The sequence below is a fragment of the Crotalus tigris genome, unplaced genomic scaffold (genome assembly GCF_016545835.1).
Source record: "Crotalus tigris isolate CLP2741 ecotype Arizona unplaced genomic scaffold, ASM1654583v1 scf7180000018127.1262416, whole genome shotgun sequence".
In the NCBI taxonomy this organism is placed as follows: Eukaryota; Metazoa; Chordata; class Lepidosauria; order Squamata; family Viperidae; genus Crotalus; species Crotalus tigris.
Window position 1 is genome coordinate 1,085,805 of NW_024096838.1, and position 8,833 is coordinate 1,094,637.

The window sequence follows — 8,833 nt, forward strand, 5'->3', positions numbered from 1 at the left end:
GGACTCCCACCGCTCTGGATGTGAGACGTCGAATTCCGAAAGCCTTCCGATTTTCGCCATCTTCGGATCTTCAGGAGACGGGTCTATCAGCCAGCCTACCCCCGAATGCGCACCGGATTGGCGGGTAGCTGCCGAGTCGACGCCGTTCCTCTTCCGCCGCTCAGGACTCCTCGGGTAAGCTTACACTTCTTCCTTTCCAGGTAGTGCAAGGCATCCCACCTTCGTCGCCAGTGTTGCGTCCTTGGCGGGAAAACAGACACGAGAAGCAGCTGGAGTTCTCAGTTTCTTTTATTCAGCGTTCAGCTTACAGGAAGATGGCTTCAGCCTCGCCCAAACGCCTCGCAGCCTCTTATATAGGCAACTCCCGGGTAAATGGGTTACTTTTCCCGCGCCAGCACCCGCGCATGCGCACGGCGCTGGCGACAGCCTGTCTGGTCCCGGGCAGCTTTGCACCTGCCCGGGACTGCCTGCAAACGCCCGAGCCGTTTGCAAAGGCTCGGGACATAACATCCTGGATCCATTTTTTTTCCTTTTTTGAGGATGGGAACTACATCAGCTCTTTTCCAGTCCTCTGGTAGTTCCCGTGTTCCAGGATCTTTGAAAAATATAGTTCAGTGGTTCCGATATCACATCTACCAGTTCCTTGAGAACCTTGGGGTGTAATCCATCTGGTCCTAGTGATTTGAACTCATCTAGGCTGGACAGGTGCTCACTTACCATTTTCTTGCCTATCTTAACTTGTGTTTCTATTTTGTTTTTTATGGCACTATTATTGATAGGTTGGTCTGTTTTTTCCCTTTGTGTAAAGACAGATGCAAAAAATGAGTTAAATAGTTCTGCTTTCTCCCTGTTGCTTGTCACCTTCTTGCCACTTCCACCCACTAATGGACCAATCATTTCCTTAACTTTTTTCTTGTTTTTTACATGTTGAAAGAAGCTTTTTTGTTATTTTTTTTACTGAATTTGTGTGTCAAATTTAAATAAACCTCTGGATCCTAAAGTGAGAATTTTGTTGTGTGTTGTCTCTTGTTTCTCTTTAACAAGTTTTTCCCCTGACAGTTTAGTCCAGTGGTGGTGAACCTATGGCACAGGTGCCAGAGGTGGCACTGAAAGCCCCCTCTGTGGGTATGCACGCCGTCGCTCCAGTCCTAGGCTTTCAGCTGGGTTTTATAAAACCTTTTCGCTTTAGGCCTCCGCCACCATGTACAAAAAAAAAGGTTCAATCAATCAGTCAATTTCAACTTGTCACGGGGAAAAAAAAGATCTTGCAAAGTTGGAATTTATTGATCCAACTTTTTAGTCCCACCCAGTCTGCTGTTACCACCACAGCCACGCCCACCCAATGGGCCACACCCACCAGGCACCCAATGATGCATAAGTGGATTTTCAGTTGCAGTTTGGGCACTCGGTCTCTAAAAGGTTCGCCATCACTGGTTTAGTCCATGGATCCTGACAAAAATGAACTTAGTTGACAGCAGAACACATTGATGATGCCACACAGGGAGCAAGTCAATATACAAATCAGGAAAATTGTCCAAGATCAATTTAAGCTATTTTATACTCAGTTGTGAATTACATCATGGCAATTCTGCTATTACATGGTGCATGACAACTATTCATTGTTAGTTGGTTTATTTTAAGCCCCAATTGCTTTTTGAAACATATTTAAATTATATCTTATTTCTTTTGTCTGTAAATCACCTTGGTAGTCAAATAGATATAAGGGCAGCATACAAATCCAATAATAAATTCAATACATAATTAAATATTATGCCTGTAAGAAAACAAAATTGCAATCACTTTTCTATTTTACTTTTACAGCTAGATGTTCCTTTGTATTTAGATTTGGCCTTAGAATAATAATGTAACACTTGGGGAGGAAAATGCAGCCCAGTAAACCAGCACTGGAGGCCAAGATGGAGAAGACCTGCACAGCCACCATGTATTTCCCCTTTGTATTCAGGTAGGCGGGCACAAAGGAGACCCAAACGCTGCAAAAGACTAACATGCTGAAGGTAATCAGCTCAGCTTCATTGAAGACCCCAGGTAGATTCCTGGCAAGGAAAGCCACCATGAAGCAGATGGAAGACAGGAAGCCCATGTAGCCAAGGGCAGAGTAAAACATGGTGAGGGATCCTTGGTTGCATTGCAAGACAATCTGTCCAGACTGAGAATATGGGTCAGAATCAGGGAATGGGGGAGAAACTGCCAGCCACGTGGCACAAATAATAATTTGGACAACACAACAAATAAGAATAATGGAGTTGGTCAAACTCTTCCCCAACCAACTCCTTATCCTGTTTCCTGGTTTCGTGGCCAGGAAAGCCAGCACCACCGTAATCGTTTTAGCCAAAATAGAAGATATGGCAAGTGAGAAGATTATGCTGAACATCGTTTGTCGAAGAAGACATGTGGCTTTTATTGGTTGGCCAATGAACAAGAAAGAAGACAAGAAGCAAAGCAGGAGGGAGACGAGAAGGATGTAGGAGAGATCCCGATTGTTGGCTTTGACGATGGGAGTTTCTAGGTATTTAATGAATATGATTAAAACGAAGCCAGTGATTAAGGACAAAAATAGTCCAAAAGAGACCAGGATGATGCCCAGATGTTCCTCATAGGACAGGAAGGTTATGATTTTGGGAATGCATTGGACTCACTCCTTATTTGGGTATTGATCATCTGGACACTTGGTACATTTTTCGGCATCTAAGAAAAGTTTAAATTAAAATGTAAATATGATGTAAAATTATATTCCTAAAATATAGAATACTCTTATGCAGCTAACCTGAACATTAAAGAATGCATACAGATTATAAGTCTGTCGTCTATTTTTGCAAAGTTACAATCTAAAATCCCAAAGATGCTTTTTTTTCATGAGGCAACTGGACTTTCTTGTTTTTCTTTGAAGATATTTCACTTCTCATCCAAGAAGCTTCTATGGAATCAAAACATCTTCAAAGAAAAGCAAGAAAGTCCAGTTGCCTCTTGGGAAAAAAAGCATCTTTGGGATAACTATCACCTGGATGACTGAGAATCTCCATAGACATTAATGGTCTAAAAATAAGATACACTACATTTTACTAAGACCCATATTTTAAAACATGTTTAAGGACTGAGGGTTCCTAGGTGCTGCTTGTGCCCACTAGCGTTGATGTTACCTAGTTTGGGTCATGAAATGTCTGCAAAAAACAAGCAGGCTCAGAGAGCACCAACTCATTTCAACCCTGAGCTACAAATATTCTCCTTTATTATTTGAAGAACTGAAATTTCTTTTGATGGGGTTGTAGCTATTTGTAAGAAAGCAGGATAAAAAGATAAGAAATGAGAAGGCCGAATAACATTAAGGAATCTGAAATACCGCTAAGAAATACATAGTTTAAAAGAAGGTTCACCATGATAGCTGTTAAGCTGAACTTTAATATTAATGCTGAACTTGAACCTTAATCCACAGCATGCATAATTAGAGCACTGGAGGGAGAGAAAAAAAGAAAAACATTTATATCACTCCTCTCCTGATTTTCTTTTGCTGGATTCTATGGTGAGTCCTGTTTTGTTTGGTCTTCTTCCTCTGAACCTGACAATTCCTCCTCCATGGTCCTCCCAATTAGATCTTTCCACGTATGATGGTCTGTAACCTTAATAAAGACCAACTGACTGACGAACGGACGGATGGACGGACTGACGGACAGACTGACTGATACCTTTCTGGGTGTTCTTTTTGAGCACAGCACAGTATAAGATTGGTTTGGGAGAGAAAAAAGTAATTGACCTAAAGCCATTACTCAAATTCCAAAGAACTCAGATGTTCTCCCAAACCAAAAAGAAGATGGATTTTCTCTGACAATAATAAATCTTGCCTTATCTGCTGAGTCCTTCTACTGCTTCTGAGCCCATCCTTCAAGATCTCTTTGTTAACAACAACAACAACAATAATAATAATAAAAGCTATGTAATGTTTCTTAATTTTTTTTTAAAGCATGAGTTCCCCTCAGGAGACCTCAATGCAACTCAGAGACTCAAGGACAGAATAGGTTGCTTTTTTGCAGAAAAAAAAAAAGAAAAGTTGAAAATACAAGAACTGGGCAATGTTTGGGCACCTCAGAACAGAACAGAATAGAACCGTGGTGGCAAACCTATAGCATGTGTGCCACAGGTGGCACGCAGAGCCCTCTCTGTGGGCACGTGTGGCAGCGTCCCAGTCCTACACCTTCAGCTGGGTTTTATGAAACCTTTTTGCTTTAGGCCTCCGCCACCATGTGCAAAAAAAAAAAAGGTTCAATCAATCAATCAATTTCAATTTCTCCCGGGGAAAAATAAGATCTCGCAAAGTTGGAATTGATTGATTGAACTTTTTAGTCCCACCTAGTGTGCTGTTACCACCGCAGCCATGCCCACTCAACGGGCCACACCCACCCAATGGACCACACCCACATAAGTGGATTTGGGGTTGCAGTTTGGGCATTCAGTCTCAAAAAGGTTTGCCATTACTAGAATAGAATATATAGATAATAAAATAGAACAGAATACCATAAAATAGAATAGAATAAAACAGAATATAGAAAATAGAAGAGAAGAGAAGAGAATAGAATAGAATAGAATAATAAGAATAAGAATAACAATAACAACAACAACAACAACAACAATAATAATAATAATAATAATAATAATAATAATAATAATAATGATGATGATGATGATGTTGGAAGGGACCTTGGAGGTCATCTAGTCCAACCCCCTAGAAACCCTATTCTTTCCTTTATGGGAAGAAATTGAGCATGTTGAAAATATACAAGAAAATAGTCCAGCTTACATTTGACTTTTAACTGCACTTTGCTCTGGATAAATCCACTTCCACAAGGCTTGCCTTTCATTTTGTATCACTCACCTTCCCGAGTGGAGATGGTCCCCTCCGGACAAGGAACACAGTCATAGCAGCAAACCGGCTCACCTTCTCGCTTCCGCTTGACAAATCCAGGATGACAATTTTCCACACATCTGGACTGAGGCAGAGACTAAACAGAAAAACAAGGAATGCCAAAGAAAAACATATAAGGAATGGTTGCTGGAATTGGGTATGTCTAGTTTAATGAAGAGAAGGATGAGGGGGGACATGATAGCAGTGTTCCAATATCTCAGGGGCTACCATAAAGAAGAGGAAATCAAGCTATTTTCCAAAGCACCTCAAGGCAGGACAAGAAGCAACGGGTGGAAACTAATCAAGGAGAGAAGCAACCTAGAACTAAGGAGAAACTTCCTGACAGTTAGAACAATTAACCAGTGGAACAACCTGCCTCCAGAAGCGGTGAATACTCCAACACTGGAAGTTGTTAAGAAGAGACTGGACAGCCATTTGTCCAAAATGGTATAGGGTTTCCTGCGTGAGCAGGGGGTTGGACTCGATGACCTCCAAGGTCCCTTCCAACTTATTATTATTATTATTATTATTATTATTATTATTATTATTACTATTATTATTATTATATGTGTTAGAACTAACCATCTATGCACAATGGACACAGAAGTGAGAGTTAGCCAAGAGCAATGTGACTTTTCTAACTGATTCCAAATGCTTATAAATAATATAATCACTTGCAGATACTGCATTCAATCCACAATTCAATCAATCAAAATAGAGCTAAAAGGGACCTTGGAGTTCTTCTAGTGAGTCCAGCCCCCTGCTCAAGTAGGAGATCCAATACCATTTCAGACAAGTGACTGTCCAATCTCTTCTTAAAAACCTTCAGTGATGAAGCCCCACAACATATGAAGGCAAGCTGTTCCACTGGTTAATTGTCCTCACTGTTAGGAAGTTTCTCCTTAATTCCAGGTTGCTTCTCTCCTTGATTAGTTTCCATCCATTGTTTCTTGTCTTGCCTTCTGGTGCTTTGGAAAATAAATTAACCCCCCCCCCTCCTCCTTGTGACAGCCTCTCAAGTACTGGAATATCATGTCCCCCCCTAGTCCTTTTTTTCTCTAGACTGGCCATACCCAAATCCTGCAACCGTTCTTCATATGTTTCAATCTCCAGGCCTTTAATCATCTTAGTTGCTCTTCTTTGCACTTTTTCCCAAAGTCTCAACATCTTTTTTTGTAATGTGGTGACCAAAACTGGATTTCAGGTATGGCCTTACTAAGGCTTTATAAAGCGGTACTAATACTTCGTGTGATTTTGATTCTATGCCTCTATTTATACAACCAAGGATTGTATTAATCGTCCACTAGGACTCCAAGGTTCCACTCACAGTTACTGTTTCTGTGCCAGGTTTCACCTAACGAAGAGAAAGACGAGGGGGGACATGATAGCAGTCTTCCAGTATCTCAGGGGCTGCCACAAAGAAGAGGGAATCAAGCTATTTTCCAAAGCACCTGAAGGCAGGACAAGAAGCAACGGGTGGAAACTAATCAAGGAGAGAAGCAACCTAGAACTAAGGAGAAACTTCCTGACAGTGAGAACAATTAACCAATGGAAGAACCTGCCTCCAGAAGCAGTAAATGCTCCAACACTGGAAGTTTTTAAGAAGAGACTGGACAGCCATTTGTCCGAAATGGTGTAGGGTTTCCTGCCTGAGCAAGGTGTTGGACTAGATGACCTCCAAGGTCCCTTCCAACTTTACTACTACTACTACTACTACTATTGTTATTATTATTATTATTGTACATTTGGTTTTTCCTGCCCAAATGTTAATAGTTCCCAGGATGTCTATGAAAACTAATAGGGCTCTACTTCCCATATTCGGTTCGCAGTATAGGTCATCTACTACAATGATCAGACCCAGTCCCCTCAAAATGGGTCCTATTTTAAGGCTTTGCAAAGCACAAATAACAAGCCACTATTTCACTCACCTTATTGAGCGAGTTCAGCTGTGACAGAGCATCTTGGGTGATACTAAGTCTCTGTCTTTCAATAGTCCCCAGTTCCTTTCTGATGAGTTTCACCTTGGAGAGAACCACCCAGCTTATGATGTTTAGATCTGCTACTACATTTCCCTTTTCATCCAAGTACAATTTCTCCATGGAAAGATTGCAAAACTCATTCTTTGCTAGGAAGAGATGAAGCTAAAGTAGAAAAATCCAGTAACTTAAAACAAGGTAACGTGGTGTCTTATCCCACGGGTTTTTTTCCCCCATTTGAATCTTCTACCATTGTCAAATTTGAAAAAAAAAAATTCTTAGATGGCAGAACAAATATTACCATTCAAAAATTTAAAAAGGAAGATTCAGCCCAGAAGATTCTGGGAAAATTCTACAGCACATCTTAAAGTGTTTGTTCATAAATTCCTTGAAATTGGGGAATTACGAATAACAAATATGGACTCCTTGGTGTTCTCGGAGCTTGGATGTTTTTTTGCAGATGTTATCTGACTGAAGACATTACCTATGCTGAAGATGTTAATTAGACAAATAATAAACCATGTCCATGTAGACAGCCAAGCTAAGAGAGTATGAAGGACTCAACAGATCAATTGTGAAATTATTCCAATATTTTCATTGATGCATGGAGATAGAAAGATCAAATATTATCCTATAATGCAAGTTTTATGAAAATTCTTAGGAAAAAAACCCTAATTTGATCTCTTTAAAAAAGCCATCCTTTCAGATTTAAAAAAATGGTATTTCCTGATAGTTAGAAATACAAAGATGACATTCAGGAAAAATCTAGATTTAGACCTGACAAACTGGCGTCGCCTAATGAGAATAGACACATGGAGGCTATAATGTAGATCAGAGATCCCCAACCTTTCTGGGTTGACAGCCCGGTGCGAAAGGGAGAGGCAGGCACTTTTACGTGTGCATGCGCACACGCAAACGGGGCCACAAGTGCATGTGTGACACTCTCGGCAACACTAACTCCTGCATGATGCTCACGGTGACATTAGTATGAGGGAGGGGTGAATGTACACCCGCACTGCCATCTACTTTTGTGGCCCAGTGGCCAACTGGACACAGCCCGGTAGTGGGCCATGGCCCAAATGTTGGAGACCCCTGATGCAGATATTTCATCAAATGTTGATTTGTACAACTATTTGTATTATTATATATCATTCCGTCTCACTGATCGCATTGAAATGTTATTATTAAGTCTTTCATAATTTTGATGAAAGGTGGTGGAAATGGCTCTCAAATTGGCAGCTAATATTAAATTGTGTGGCATAATCTATTACCTAAAAGCAGATCTGAAACAAAAAAACAAAACCTACTCCTTAGTAATTTACTAAAATGGCTGAAAGTAACAATGAAATTTAAGACAGAAAGAAGTACAAACATCTTTACTTTGAAGAACAAAAAGGAGATGCATGTGTAGAGGATGAGGGATTCCTCATTTGATATGAACATGTGTAAAAAAATGATCTCAAAATAGTTTGTTGCAATGCAAATATTAGTCAGGAGTGTGATGTTCATGGGAGAAAGACATATACATCCATAGGAATCTCAGGAAGTGTACATTGTAGTCCAGACATGTCAAACACAAGGCCCGCGAAGTGGTTTCATGTGGCCCGTGAAGCCACCCTGGAAACACTGAGAGAACAGCCCCCACTGCCTTGGCCCTGGCCCAGCCAGCCAGGAGCCAATGTACAATTTTGTGGTGGCCATCTAGGCTGAAACTCATTCAGTCTTAGCTCCACAAGACTGTCTGGAAACAGCGAGGAACCAGCCCCTGCCGCATCAGCCCCGGTCCCTAGGTGCATGCTGCGGAGGTGTCACTCTTTGTGAGGAATGAAGAAATGCACCATCACCTGGAAGTGGCCAGCAAATGGCCCTCGCCTACTTCACATATCCAGCTTGATGGGCTCCGGCGGAGGGGTTTCTGCAGGTAGTGGAGCACTCTCTCCAC